Source organism: Onychostoma macrolepis, chromosome 03 (genome assembly GCF_012432095.1).
Source record: "Onychostoma macrolepis isolate SWU-2019 chromosome 03, ASM1243209v1, whole genome shotgun sequence".
Taxonomy (NCBI): domain Eukaryota; kingdom Metazoa; phylum Chordata; class Actinopteri; order Cypriniformes; family Cyprinidae; genus Onychostoma; species Onychostoma macrolepis.
Genome location: NC_081157.1, coordinates 50,042,050 through 50,058,306, shown reverse-complemented (window position 1 = coordinate 50,058,306; position 16,257 = coordinate 50,042,050). Strand labels below are relative to the sequence as shown.

The window sequence follows — 16,257 nt, the reverse complement described above, 5'->3', positions numbered from 1 at the left end:
TGGGGAAAAGTCAATCTAAGGAAGCTCGTGATTTCTATCGTGGAACACATGTGATGGCCATCTCTTTGACCATTAATCTTGATTACTTGCCCCAAATTTGACGATCTCCTTCCTGCGTTGTACTTATCAATAAGTGTTCTTTTGTCTTAATGTTGCAAGCTGTTCTGTGAAAGAGGCTTGCTGGTTAGGCTGTCTTCAGACGGGCTGGTGCTAGGATCTAATTTATGACGTTGTCCTGTTTTCTTGGGGCCTCTCTGGAATTTCGGCTCCCCATGTTCCGATGTTCTGATCGAATCTTAATTTGTCTGACACGTTCTGATCCTACACAAGGTTTATATTGAAGTGCTAGCTATTGCAATACAATGAAGTCACTCAATAGCAACACTCTCCCACATATTTAGCTATTCTAACTGCGCTTATTTCAGTTGTTGGTATAAGTGACAGTGGGTGGTAATAGACAAGAAATTTACAGTTTTATACAATCATGCTGATAACATTTATTTAGTCCTTCGGCAATCCTACAGCCTGAACCACTGTAGGGAAACCACTCTTACAGTTTTATAAGCGGAAAACAGCAGAAGGTGGAGTCAAGACGAAATAAAAAACAAGTCATCCGTTCCCAAATCTGTACCCCACCTTTTGACTGCAGACTTCTTCAGGTGTGAGAAAAAGAAGAAAAAGCTCCTCAAGTGAGTGTCAGGACAGTTTTAAGCAGTTCCATCATTTTCTATCCATAAGTCAAGTCAAGTCACCTTTATTTATATAGCGCTTTTAACAATACAGATTGTGTCAAAGCACTTAACAGTATCAAATTGGAGGATAGAGTGTCAGTAATGTATAATGATAAGATTAAACACTCAATTTTCAGTTAAAGGCATTTCATTATTGAATTCAGAGAGGTCATTGTCTAGCTCAGTTTAGTTTAAATAGTATCTGTGCAATCAAATCGACGATAATCGCTAGAAATTAAGTCCATAGATAGATAGATAGATACATACATACATACATACATGCATACAAATTTTCCTATTTGTGATAGACCGATGAGTTTTGAACGTCTCCTCGGTCCGGTATATTCCAGTCCACCTGCTCCAACTAACGTGTTAAACTGTGTAATGTAACTTCAGACCAGTTCATTCTGAATGTTCGGGTCCGGTTCATTCGGTGTGTGAAGCGCTCTTTCTTCACTCAATCCCATTAGAGAGTTGAAGAGTTTTCAACGTGTGATGCACGATTCTTTGAGTTTCTCCATTATTTAACCTCAGTGAAGTGAAGTCACATTCACCTGCTTCACATCCACCTATGTTTTCTCCTCACAAACTTCAACTTCATGCTTTTCATTATGAATCCCTTTTCTCCCAGTACAGATGAGCCTCATCAGAAGAATCCGGATCACTGGATCATCTGGACTGGAGCTGATCGCTGATATCTCTGAAAGAATCAGGAAATATGGAGTATGTCAAAGTCAAGTGTCATTGCACAAGATTACGAGCAGAATAAAACACTTATCTGCTTCAACAGAACTAAAATGTCACTTAACATCGTCAGTGATGGATCTGACATCTGAGTCATTTATAATGTTTTCCAGAGGGACCAAATGACACTTGAAGGACATTATCTCAAACTAAATAAACTCTTCACACTATGACAATCCAAACTAACTAAACATGTAAACGGAGAGTTTCTTACCAGGGATTGTTTTGGGTCTCGTCACCATTTTCACTGAATATAATATGGTTTCTAGAAAAACACATACAGCCAAAACAAAATTGCATAAAGCCTATATTTGTAATGATTTATAATATATAAAAATAAACATATTTGCATAAAACACAGAGGTGCAAGGAATATAATCTCACCTGGAGCCGAGCTGCTGTTCAGCTTTACTTTCACTTTCGGTTTTACCTCATCATCATCACCATCACGTGATGTGTATAAGAGACTGACTCGCACATCTTTTTTCCTAACAAATGCTATCGGTAATATGTTTTTTTTTTTTTGTTTTTGAGAGCAGGAATGAGCAGCTGTTCTTCAAACAAACATAATACGACGAGAACAGAACTGAGAACAAACTCGTTTCAGCGTTTGCCACAGCTCACTGATCTTGAGAAAAACGTTATAACACACAAAACAGCAGACACAAGCAGGGAAGCATTACTAGTTTGTTCAATAAATTGTTTTCATTTTTACTAATAATCTAATAATGTATATCTGGCACCATCTGCTGGACAGGCAGCGAACACTAGCTCTGTTCAATCCCTACATAGATAGCTTCTTTCTGCAATGCTGACAATACAAGCAGATCACTGTGTTTTAATCCTTCTCAATTTTGCAGCATTTTATGGTATTTAAGAATAATAATTTATAATCATATAATTTGGCACAGATTTCCTTTTTGTTATATCATCAGCTGCATTATACAGAAACATTATAAATAAACTGTCTGAATGTGCTGAAATAATGGGAGTTAAGGAGGATTGAGATGTTTCACTGATCTGAACACAAGAACAGGGCTATTCTGATCCTTCCAGACCAATTTGGAGACTGAAAGCTGTTGAGAAGCTCAGAAAATCCCTTCATCATCATCTATACTATGATCTAGTACATCTACGTTTATAATCGTATTGCATGTCCAAGATTTGGCCACAGAAACAGGAAGAATCAGCCGGACTGAGAGTGATTATCTGTCTGTCAGTTTGACGGGGTTTAGCACTTGTAGTTTATCTCAATTGTCCTGTGGCTTTACTAGTCAAACTGCCATCCTATGACTGAATTCTTTGATCTCATTTTCTGAAAAAAATTTTCTATCCCTTTATCGGTCAATTGCTTCCTCATTAGTTTTACAAGAGCTGCTGTGTCTACACCAGTAAGACTGGGTCTAAAAAGAGTCTGATCGACTGAATGAATGAATCAGTCAGATCTGCTTATTTTCCATGTATTATTCAGGAACATATACATCTTTTTTAAAACTATTGGTGGTTTGTGCAGTGCTGATGGTAATATGTGGACAGCCTCACATCAGCTGTGGCAAAAAAAAAAAAAAAATTGAATTTTTACGACCAAATTTGCTTATGCTTGTGGACATTTCTGTGCTTTCCTCTCTTACATTTACATTTAGTCATTTTGCAGACGCTTTTATCCAAAGCGACTTACAATTGGGGAATACATAAAGCGATTCATCTTGAAGAGGCAATCCGACAAACGAAGTGCTTGTAACACCAAGTCTCAGGCATTGTTTAAATAAGTACAAGCTAGCAAGGGAAGGAATAAATAAAGAGAAAGAGATTTTTTTTTTTTTTTTTTTTAAGTGTAGGATGAAGTCAAGTAGTGTCAAAAGAAATGAGTTTCTTAATAGCTATCATTCTAGTATGGAGAGTTTTGTGGGTGCCCTGTTTTAAAATTTGTGCAACTTGAATTTGCCTCACTTGCTAAAGTTGTTTGTATACTTGATCCCCTTCCTACTGGTTTGTTTAAGTCTTGTTTTATTCTTTGAGCATTTGTGCCCAGCAGTGCTCAACATTATTAGTTGATGAATCCTTAAGTTCTGGTGTTGTCTCGGCTGCATTAAAAATGTTCTGCTGTTACCCCGGTTCTCAAGAAGCACAACTTGGACAATTTAAATAACTATCCACCTATATCAAATCTTCCTTTCCTGGCTATCATTTTATAAATTTTATATTCAGAAGAAAGTAAATCGTCCAGGTTTGAACCACATGAGAATGAGGACAGAATTATTATTTTTGGGTGAACTATCATTTAAAATCAAAACCAATATGCACATGTAGTTTAAAAATATCAAGAGTTTAATAAAAAAATATGGATAAGAATAATAATAATCTGAAATCATGCAATTCAGAGTACATTTTCTTTACATGATATTATCTGTCAGAATCAGCGTTATCAACGCTGTCAAAAACAGTAGCATTTAACACTAGTACACAGATCTGTAGAACAAGTAGGTTTCAGAATTAAATGAAATAGCCGATGCAAACACTAGCCATGAATAAGTCTTTGCTAAATCGTACATAATAGTAGTTAAATTTTCACAAAGTCATGCTGAAAACATTCATAAGAGCACTAGACAAAGTTATCATCAGGGGCGGATTTAGTGAATTGAGGGCCCCCAGGCAAAATATAGGAATGGGGCCCTATACATTTGCACACATTTACCTCTACATTGAGCAACAAATGAAATAAGTTGAATCCAGACGAGTGCGGATCTCTTTCATTTTTGTATTATAGTTATTTTTTCTACAAATTTAAATTTAAAAGAAATTATACATTCACACACCTAAGGATTATATCAACCAAAAAAGTAACTGCATATGTCCTCTACTTGGGTCCTTCTTAGAAACGAGTAAGCGGCATTTAAAACAATAACACACATTACGAACTGTTGCTCATTTACAGCTTCATATGCATGATATATTCACAGAATACACAAGAAGCCGTTCACGTGTCCACGTTTAATGTGCATCTGGTATGAAAAGCATGAAAAGGGGCCCTTGGCTTTTGGGGGCCCAAGACCGGAACGATAAAAACTACGGTTATTTTCGTCTGTATTACTATTCAACTGTAACTGTATGTTAGTATGGTTACCAATGTTTATAGGAAGCGCATTAATATAGAACGCGATTAAACTGACCTGGAACTACCTGCAGTTCAACTAATTTAATCAACACCTGCCAGCCAATCAGAATAGAGTATTCAGACAGACCATGGCATAATAATATATAATATATTTTAAAATACTCGTAATCAAACTACAGTTACTTGTAATTGATTACATGAGTGCATTATAATTCACACCAGCACTAAATTACTTTTTTTTTTTTTTCTTCATATTTTATCCCCCTGCAGTTATTTCATAAACCACATTAAATGCACTTCATGTTGCTAATCACAAGGAATGGAAATAATTTATTTCTCTTTGTCTTTTAATGTCAATATGGTACATGATTATCTTATTTCAATCAAAATGTGAGAATGAGTTAGGCCAAAGTAATCAAAAAGTAGTCTGATTATATTACCTCAAATGTGCAATGCATTACGTTACTGTTTTTTGTCATGTAATTTGGAATTACGTGACAAAATTACATCGCAGCTCTACGGCCAGGATACAGCAGGTCAAACTGAAGGCTCCTGAATGATAGGAGTCTATGATCTGAGACCTTCTGATTTCTATCACTGATGTTAGCAAGTTGTGCGGGAACAGACTAAGTAAACTGCACTTTTCGTAAAGAGGATGAAGTAGGCGGTCGACAGAACAGGCATTAGTCAACCTCCTCTGACTAAAAACAGACTGGTGAAATAGTGATTGTGAGATCTGCTCTCCGGCCGAGCAAGGCTCAAATGAGACATTAGTCCCCAGTGAACGGATAACTGAAAATATAGTGAGTCCGGAATAAACATGTATCTAAATTTTAACACAGCTAACATTATGATCAGCTTTTAGTGTTGAAAATTACTATTACAATTTGTATTTAATAGACACTTGAAATTGGAGTCAGATTCAAACGAAAAGGAGTCAGAATTAAATTAGAAATCAAGTGATTTTTAACAGAAGCACAAGAAACGACATACACAAGACTACAAAACTAATCCTTTATTCCTTAACATATTTTTAGAGCTTTCCCCACATAAATGTTTACAAACAATTAATGAATCGTGAACATGAATATTAATATTACATTTGTTCTATTTAATAGACAACCCTGATTTACTTCGTAGAAGGTTATAGTCTTTCGAATGGCTTTCTGTTACATTTAATCAGAGACTTAGTGAACGTACATATTGAAATGAATAGAAGATGTAATAAACAATGGAGTTTTGGTCCTTTTCGTTTTTTTTTTTTTTTTAATCTTGTGGCTTTATGGATTAAAAAAAAACTAAATAAATATTATTAGAAGTAATAAGGTATCAGCTATAAAATTATGGTTTACAGCGAACTATTAACAGGCATGGTTTACAACAGGTGTAGGCAGCGTCGGTCCAACCCTAATCAAACACACCTGAACAAGCTAATCAAGGTCTTCAGAATCACTAGGGCTACAGGCAGGTGAGGTTTTATTCAGAGTTGGAGCTAAACTGCAGGACATCGGCACTCATTGGGGTCCTGCACTTTTTTTCAGTGCGACACGATATAAACTTTAGCACTGTTCTAGTTACTGTTATTTGACAGACTTTTCAGTCTGGTTTTTTTTTTTTTTTTTAATTGTATGATGTTTATTAATTTTCGTATTGTTTTGTAAGAGTTTCACTTTTTGAAAAAGCGGTTGGTTTTATTTTGAAATAGGCTATGTTTCTAATTCTCATTCATACCGAACTGCATTCATGGCTGTAAAATCTGTAAGTAAATATTGTCTAGTGATTACAATCGAAATCGCAATCATCGTGGTAATGTTTTTTGTTCGTATTGCAAAGCCACTGAATGATGATGATAGCGCTGTACAAATCAAGTTTCAAGTTAATCAAATAAAAGATAAACAGCGCTCTCGCACCAGTCATCCATTCCTCGTTTTCTTGGGTACTCAAAAATAAGTAAAAATAATATTATTTAATGCTTCTGGGGACTTAAACTTGACAACTTTCACTTTAATTATCAACACGTTTATGAAAATTTGCAATGGTTTTATTATAGTAAAATTGTAGAAAGTTATTTTGGCGTGTTTATTACAAAGACCATGGTAGTGTAGCAAAATCATGCTAATTTGTGGTTACCATCGTTTCACTATATTAACCTTTTTTATATCATTTATTTGCAGAATTAAAATTTAAAGTTCAAATTCATTTCAGATTTCTTAGTTTCTTTCATTTCATTATATTCCAGCAAAACATTTATTGTGAAGGTTGAGTTTTACAATTGTGCATGTGCGTGATTATTAATATTCCTTTTGACAGCGACAATAAAACAATAATTTTAGCAGTTAATGACATAACATTTCTATTTGTATTAGCTAATTTCTCTCTCTCTGAAATTCTTAATATGCCTCCTTCAGTAATTCATCCTGGCGCTACACCTTTTCCAAATGTACTGTACTGTACGACTCTTCAGTTCTTCACCGCGACTCAAACTCGGGACGCCCGCTGCGCAGACTATCAGTCTAATAGCCTAAATTACAAAATCCAGTTCAATCTCAAGCATCAGTCAGTAAGACTCAGACTTGTACATGCTGCTTGTGAACACTTTATATTCTGTTTGAACATCCCCTTTTCCTTAGAGACAAAAAAAAAAAAAATACTCCAATGTAAATCAGTTAGACACAAAACTGTATTTAAATGCATGTCTCAGACCTTCATCAGATCTTTTGAGCTGAATGAAACTCCTGCATCTGGATCGAGTCCTCTGATGCTGCACGCTTTAACTCTGTTGTGTAGGAGAGCACGAGCCGTGTGATTGGTGGAGGAGACGGTGGGCGGAGCGAAGACGACGGAAAGTACCTGTTTGCGCTTTTACACTTTTTACAGATTATTGACGTCGTTCTCTCTTTTTTCACAGCCGCGATCATAGTTTGACTGTAACAGATTTAAGACAAAAAAAAAAAAGTGAAACGGTGAAATCAATGACTGAAATACAGGTCTGTTTGCACCACTTACACACTGCTGTGCTCAATCTTAAACACTTGTAACAGTTCCACTTTTCTAATAATGTAATCTGGGTTTGATATTTTCAGATATACTGTTAGAGTAAAGTACATGAATATATTGATGGCACTTCATCCACATCACAGTTAGTTCACAGGTCTCCTCCATGGCTTGATTGAGGGATATAAACCTTCCACCGCCATGCTGAGAAAAACAAAGAAGGGAGAGTATTGTGGGAGGAATTGGACTGAAATTTGTGGATGCTCATCAAATCAGTTTTGGATCAGAGCAGATTGGGTACCAAAATTACAGATGGAGCTCATATAGCAGGCTACATTGTACTGCAGACAGTAGAGAAAAGTAGTTTTTTTTTACCTGTGCTCTTGTCAAAAAGTCAGAATGACTGTAGCAGCAGTAAATGTGCTGAGGTTGAGCTGAACTCTCTGTCCAGCCTCTCTTTACAACACGGTCAACCGAGGTTTGCTCGAATCACATCTGATAAATGTGGTCTACATCTTCTTTGTCCACATCCTCCTCCAGATCTACCTCTTCCTCTCCTCGGGGGACGATAAGAGATCAACTTATACAGAACAGTGTCTTCTTTTACTTGTTGAACTGTTTGCATCATTTCTAGTGTTAATTATTTAATGAAGGATTGAGCTTGTGTTTCTCGTCCTGATGAACTGCAGCTCACACGATTCATGTTCAGATATAAGAATAACATTAAAATCAACAACACAATTCAAAAACAGATAAATGTATTATCAGATTCAGATATAATCAGATGAATCATGTTTAGAGGGTGCAAACACAACACAGTGCAGATGATAAACCACAAAAACCACCATTGCATGAAAAGTGCGTTCTAAAAATAAACATTCACTGACATTTGAAAAAACTGACGTGTTAAAGTTTGTCACAAATGACACATTTTTTTAAACCTTCACTCATTTCTTCCAGCTCTTCCAGTCCTCATCCTCCTCGAGATTGTTTCAGTCCATTGTTCACATCATATCCAGTGATCTGTTCGCTCTGAAATGCTTGTATTTTGAAGAGTTGCTTTGATTGCATGATTAGAAATGAGTATGAACACTTAATACGTGAGTCCTAATAAGTGATGACAGCTGTGTTGTAGTGGTGTTTCACTTTTGCCGCTCGTGTTCACCGTTCTCCAACAAAAGAGCAATGATTAATGTGATTCAGTGAGAACTCAAAAAGAGCACATGAGATTTGCAGAGGGTACCATACCAGAAAAAGACAAACAAAAAATGAACTATCCAAATGATGTACCAAACATCAAAAGCAGCTTTTAACCCTCTATGGTACCATGCTGCCTCCATGTTGCCTCCAGTTTCTAAATAAAATGAGACACCCATTTAATTTATAAATGCTATCTCAGGGTAGCAGATCTCAAATACTAATCAATGAAAATGCAAAAAAAGTGGTCACATGACTCACATGGGGTCCATTTTGTTTCCTCTTTCAGGACATGTGCACATCGCATGATTCCATATTTTCTCCGATGAAAAGTTCATTTATCATCAATTTTCATCCAAATAATTTCCTACAAAAAACCTGAGCCACCTTCATTGGTAAGTAAAGAAGTATTTTCAAAAACTTTACGTTATATATCGTCAAACATATATTAGGAAAGTACAAAAAAAAAACAACAACAAAAAAATATTGTACCGTAATGGAATCGCATGAGGTTATAATACACGTGTATGATTGTAAGGACAAGAGTTAGAATTGTCTAAATGTTTTTGCATTTTTGCATAATTTTGTAATGCATTTGTAAGAATAGCAGTGGCGAGCGGTGACTTTTTTAACCGGGTATGCTGAGTGCTAAGATTAAGGAACCCCCTGGATGACAAATAATAGACCATGCAAAATACAAAAATTAAATAAAATAAATAATAAAATCTTTAAAATATTGCCAAGTAACGTTGCAAACAACAATAAAATCACAGAAGGACTTTAACTGTAAGCGACACAAGTATACGGAAAACAAAGGTGTTGTTTCCTATTTTTTCCTGATGTTTGTTATTATTTCAAATTTTGTATACATTTTTATAAACTTTTTTAAATTTATTTACTACTTAGGCATGTTGACAATAACGCCATCAACATTGTCTATGACCAGATATGTTTTTAGTGGACTTTCAAAATTTGCTTTGCTTGAGAAAGCATGAAAATATACAGTTATGATTTTTATTTTATTTTTTCATATGATTTCGTCGGGTTAGTTTTGCATCAAACACAATGTAATTTTCGGCAATCGAGATCTGGCAGCAAAAGCGCATTTTTCCACCTGGGCGAGCGCTTCGCGGACAGCTTATCTCGCGCATGAAATCAACCGTCTACCAGCTAAACACTGAGAACCAGAGGTGGACAGTAACGAAGTAAATTTACTTGAGTATTGTACTTAAGTACACTTTTTGAGTATCTGTACTTTACTTGAGTATTATTTTTTCTGGAAACTTGCGACTTTAACTTCACTACATTTGAAAGACAAATATCGTACTTTTTACTCAACTACATTTATATCAAGGTTTCCAAGTAGAAAGTCGTTATATGTAGCAGTTTTTACAGTGTGTGCATTTTCAGATTCACTGAACCCTTATTTTCTGCGAAAATCCGGCCTGCGATCTGCCAGGACCTTCCTGTGTTGCCAAGTCTTACAGTATTTCTAAGCCTGCAGTTTTCCGCTTAGCTTTGAATGGACATTTGGCTGAGTTTTTTAAGCAAATCTGGCAACCTCGGGATCTTCCCCGCTAAACTAATGTAAACGTCTGCGCTACTGCACAGCTAAAAGCGCTCTAAAAAGGCAAGCCCTTTGGAAAATTAACCATGTTTTTACTATAGTAACCATAACTATGGTATTTGCAGTAAAATCACAGTATCCACAAATTTACTATTATCTCACTATAGTAACCATATGCTATTTGTAGTAAAACTTCAGTAACCACAAATTTACCATAGTTTCATTATATTAACTAAATATAATAAATATAATATATCTGTCAAAAATCGCTTCCCTCACTTTACTTGCCCAGTCAACATGTGAGATCACGCGGTGATCACAGTGACATCACACCATTCTCATACAGTGATCCTCACAGTGTGTGAGTAGGCCTAATATATGAGCTCATTGTGAATTCAAAATGTTGAGCAGGTTGAGAGGAGACAGTTCAAATATCAGTCACTGGGGGGACATTCTACTTCCTTTTTCTCAACACTATCACAGAGATATCACAGTGCTCTCACATGGTGAGCTCATGAGTGCACGCCCAGCTAACAGATTTCTGTTATAAGAACCTTCTTCAAACATACAACTGACTTCCAGACACAGCCTTCGATGAAATCAACTGAAATAAACAAATCACCAGCTTCACTCATTATTAACCAGACTGACCTATTTTCTGTCAGACATCTACAAAAGCGCTTATTGAGAATTAACAGAGATTTAGATGATGATGTTTTATTGTTTTGTTTGATGTTACCATCATGGTGATTAGTGTTTGCTTTAGTTGGGCTCTTGACCCTTGACTTTATAACATTATATTTTTTGGGGCTGCTGTAACTGTGTTTGAAAAGCACATTTGTTATGGCAAGAAAACCCGAAAAGAGACTGCAACCAGGTAATATTGGTTTGTTTTTGATGATAACAACACCGTCATCACCTAGATTCAATATGCGGTCTTGGTCTTGGTCTTGGTCTTGGTCTTGGTCTTGGGAAGTCGTGGCCTAATGGTTAGAGAGTCAGACTCATAATCCAAAGGTTGTGGGTTCGAGTCTTGGGCCGGCAGGGATTGTAGGTGGGGGGAGTGAATGTACAGCGCTCTCTTCACCCTCAATACCACGACTGAGGTGCACTTGAGCTCCCCTTGTGCTGCAGCATAAATGGCTGCTCACTGCTCTGTGTGTGCACTTTGGATGGGTTAATTGCAGAGCACAAATTCTGAGTCACGTCACTTCATAATCATTTATGAAGAATTATAAAAGCACAAACACTATTAACTACTCTGATTCTTGATGTTTCTCTTTGTGTTTAAATGACAGTGTATGAATCTCAACAATGGTGACAATCAAAAGCTTCATGTTGCAACGCATGCTGGGTACCTAGTCTCTGTGCTGTGCAGTGAGTGCACTTTGACCTCACATTAGTATGAGCACACAGTGAGGGCGCTGTGAGGTTACACTTTTAGCTCACTGTTACCTCACATTGTGACCTCATCACGAGTATCCTGTGAGCTCATAGTGACATCACTGTGAGATCAAATTGTTGACTGGGTGCATTAGTGGCATAAGGTATTGTAAGTATACAACAATGCGACAATAAAACAATGCATTTACTTTTTACTTTTGATACTTAAGTACTTTTAAAAGCATGTACTTCCGTACTTTTACTTAAGTAAAAATTTGTCTTTACAATTTTCACTTGTAGTGGAGTAGTATTTGACCGGTAGTATCTGTACTTTCACTCAAGTAAGGAAGTTGTGTACTTTGTCCGCCTCTGAGAACACGCTACAATCCTGATGAGTCACAGTCACAGAGCGGAGGTGCCAAAGCTGCGGAGAACCCGCTTACCGGAACCTTCCACTGTCTCACTGTAGATTTACAGAAAATGACCATTGTTTTCAAGTAAATAATTTTACATACTTATTCCCAACACTTTATTAAGCTTGAAGTCATATCTCAAATGACAAGAGATCAACTTATAATCATGTTTATATTCATTAGCCCGTGAACTCATTCTCTCAGACGGCCTGGGTATGCGGCGCATTCGCAGCTTATATGAAGAATAGTGATTCAGATACTATATCAGATTTGTCTGTTGAAAGGAATTGCTTTCTAAGGTGTCATTAGTGACTGAGGAAGGATATTATGCATGTGTGTGCTTGTGTGTGCATGTGCATGCTTGTAAAGATAATGTGCATATTAGGATAAGGTTATGATGATTTTTAATTTTATTTTTTTACCTTGAAACAACACTGATTGTTGAATGTTTCGATAGGATAGCTGATATGATGGTTTGGTTATACTTGTGATCCACGATGCTACAATGTTGCCTGAGAGAAACAGCTGGATATGAAATGTTACTTTTTATTAAATATGAGATATGCAATACAGTAAAAAAAAAAAATAATAATAATAATACAATAAACTAGATAATGCCTGTTCAAGTATTTGGTTAAAGAAACTGATGTTATCAATAAATATATTTATTGTTTTTCTGCATGAAAATGTAAAATGTTTAAGTTTGTCCATAGTGGTACAATGTTACTTTGAGTCAACAAACTAATAATAATAATAATAATAATAATAAATAAAACATTAATGAACATGTTTATTGATATTGTTATAGTGTCCAATTATAAGCAAGAAAAATATCACAAATAATTTGTTCCTCATTGATTTGCAAAGAGGGTTAAAAAACAAAAAAAGAGGAAGAATCTGGCTGACTTTCAGTATGACTGGGATTCACCTCTTGCTTATCTTGCCATGAAAAATAAGTCACTTGACCTAATCTTTTGATTAGTGCCATGGCAACAGGATCTGCTGAACGTGAATGAATCATCACCTGTGCTGCAATGCTCCGTTCAGTCACGTACTGCTCATCCTTGAACATCTCTGCATATCCACTGTATGACTTTAGTGTGAACTTTGGATGCTATATAGCAAACCTTTTCATTTGCAATTGACAAAAATAAACACTTTTTTTTCAGATTTAAGAATTCAGATCTAAATCTACAGCAGATTTAGAGACCTTTTGGACATTTTTCATTTTTTTCTAGTCAACCACTGTGCCAATGAGAAGAAATGCAGAATGAACTAAGCTGTCGAGCACTCAATGGCACGACAGGCTGTGTGAATATGAGGAATGATTAACCCTGACCTGCAGCTACCTTTAATGTTTGACACACACACTGTCATTAAATTGAGAAAACACGAAAGTTGCCATAATTTCCAAGGATTGCATGAACAACCAAACAAACAAAAAAAGTATACCTTGAATCTTTGTATTAAAGAACCTGTCAAATAAATGTAAACCTCAATAGCGCCCTCCTCTAGAAACACTCCTCTCTGGGTTTTCAAGTCTTCTCTTGATCTTCCTGTAGAGTTTAGCAGAACTGTGTACTTCTGAAAAAATCCCGAGCATTTAGCTTCATTAGTCATTTTCATTCTCGTGTCATGAACATGTTGATTAAGAACAGAATAGCTTACGAATCTCTAATTACTTGAAAGGAGATCAGTCATTACACCATGTCACTTCTAACAAGGAAGAATGAATGAATGAATGAATGAATGAATGAATGAATACACAACTCCATTCCTCAAACAGGAATATTCACAAGTTCAGTTGCAGGGCTTAATTATGCATTTCTTTATAACATTTAAGTTCATGATGGAGTGTGTAAATCACACTAACTTTCTAAAAAGCCATCAGTGCCAATAAAGAAAACAGTACATAATACTGAAACTTAAAGTTTCATGAAAAAGAAAAAAACATCCCACCTCAGCTCATTAGTAAATAATTAGACACATGTTGAGTTGAAATATTTTATTAACTCGTTAAATGCTCATTAAATTTCCATGAAGAAATACATTGCAGCTTTCAAACAAGACACCAATTTAAAGGATGGTGTACAGTCGTTTTACTTGCACAGCTTTATAATGTAAATAATGACAGAATACTGTTTTAAAATCTTACTTGTGTGTTATATCATAATCCATTAGAGCAGTGATCTCAAACTCAGTTCCTGGAGGGCCACAGCTCTGCGGAGTTTAGCTCTAAATAACACCTAGTGATTTCTAGTGATCCTAAAGACCTTGATTATCTGGATCAGGTGTCTTTGATTAGGGTTGGAGCTAAACTGTGCTGAGCTGTGGCCCTCCAGGAATTGAGTTTGAGACCAATGCATTACAGTGTGTGCTTTTGTTCAAGCAAACAAGATGAAAAACACAGCAGTATTACTAGGGATGAATTATGGACCAGGCAACAAAAATATACATTATATTTTAATCAGAATAAACTCATTTACACTTCATCAGGAAATCTAGAAACCAAATCACAGGAAACAGAACAGCCGCAGTAAAGATGAAACCTGAACCAAGAACAACTGAAAACGAGGACTACAAATACAAACGAGATAAAAGACACAGGTGAGACACATGAGGACAAATCAAACATTATGGCAACACATGACAGAGACAAAACAAAACTAACAGACTGACAACTGAAACCCAGAAACAGACATGACACACGTTTAGTGAGAGTGAATGTGACAAATGCTGGATTTCCTGATCATGATGATTCCTGACAATGATTTCACTCTCAATTAATAAATCATGTAAACAGTGTGAATATAAAGAAATAAGGATAAGGATTCATGTATTTATTTGTATTACGTTCGGGGGGCAGTTGGACCGAAGGTCGTGGGTTCGAGTCTCAGGTCCGGCAGGGATTGTATGTGTGAATAACCAGCGCTCTCTTCCACCTTCAATACCACGACTGAGGTGAGACCCTTGAGCAAGAACCAAACCCCCAGCTGCTCTGTTTGTTTGTTTGTGTGTGTGTGTGTGTGTGTGCGTGTGTGCGTGTGCGTGCGTGCGTGTGCGTGTGCGTGTGCGTGTTCACTGCTGTGTGCGTGTTCACTGCTGTGTGCGCACACTTGTATTTTCACAAAAAACGAACATGTTTGTGTGTGTGTGTGTGTGAGCGTGCACTTGTATGGGTTAAATGCAAAGCACAAATTCTGAGTATGGGTCTTGGCCACACTTCACTTTCACTTTTTTCACTTTCACCATACATACTGTTTCAACAGAAATCTATGTCTCAATATTAGCAGCTTCGCAGAAACAATGATTTAATGTTTTTGAGCTCACATAAAACTCCATGAAGTGTCTGAGAGGAATCAGACTCCTCAAATTTATGTACATATGACAATGATAATAATACAAAGTAGCCAAATGCATTCAGTGAAAGCTGAAGCAGGAATTCACCATATTAAAAGAGAGACCTGGGTTCGATCAGAAACACAAGGGAGTCTTTAAGATTCAGCTGCATTAATACAACAGACAGATGCAGATGAATGAGAATGAATAGAATAAATAAGAGTTAAGAAGCTAAGAATGAAGCAAAAAAATCTTCCGAGGAGCCCTGAGTCTGAGTAAATCAGCCATGATGATGATGATGATGATGAAGATGAAGATCATCCTCTGGACATGGAGCCGTTGATCTGCTCAGATTCAGATTGATTCAGTGAATCAGATTCATCTGATCTGAGCTGCATTTGGACACCAGATTCGGGATCCCTGAGAGATTCAGATTCAGCAGAAGATTCATACCCCCGGTTTCACAGACACGGCTTAAAATGTAAATCTGAGCTGTTTCAGCTGAAAGAAACTTGCACTGACTGATCTTAAAACTTGTCAGTAACTATGGCCTAATCCTGGTTTAGTCTAAACCCTGTCTTTCTTTCTCTAGCTTTGATTCACTCACCTGTTTTCTGAATCACTGCGCTGAAAGACGCTCGGAAAACATCTGACAACAGATTGAAACTGATTATTAAATGTTATTATACTCATAGAAGTATTTATTGAGACAGATTTGATAGTTTCCCCACTGATTTCATCATTAAATATGACTTTAACAAACTATGAGATATC

At 36.4% G+C, this 16,257-nt stretch overlaps 2 long non-coding RNA genes across 4 annotated transcripts; both read right to left on the bottom strand.

Annotated features, from left to right (window-relative positions):
- Positions 1–565: 565 nt before the first annotated feature.
- On the bottom strand, positions 566–1,953 carry LOC131536134 (uncharacterized). The gene is made up of 3 exons (XR_009269857.1): positions 1,860–1,953; positions 1,690–1,740; positions 566–1,431 (listed from the first exon to the last, which is right to left on the bottom strand). It is a non-coding gene; the product is annotated as an uncharacterized LOC131536134 (long non-coding RNA).
- A 3,794-nt stretch (positions 1,954–5,747) lies between these two features.
- On the bottom strand, positions 5,748–8,941 carry LOC131536120 (uncharacterized). 3 transcript variants are annotated; one of them, XR_009269843.1, is made up of 4 exons: positions 8,526–8,941; positions 7,960–8,141; positions 7,597–7,788; positions 5,748–7,515 (listed from the first exon to the last, which is right to left on the bottom strand). It is a non-coding gene; the product is annotated as an uncharacterized LOC131536120 (long non-coding RNA). The 3 variants fall into 3 exon arrangements; XR_009269842.1 differs by having other exon boundaries at positions 7,696–7,788; positions 8,526–8,939; XR_009269841.1 differs by having other exon boundaries at positions 5,748–7,788; positions 8,526–8,938.
- Positions 8,942–16,257: the final 7,316 nt, after the last annotated feature.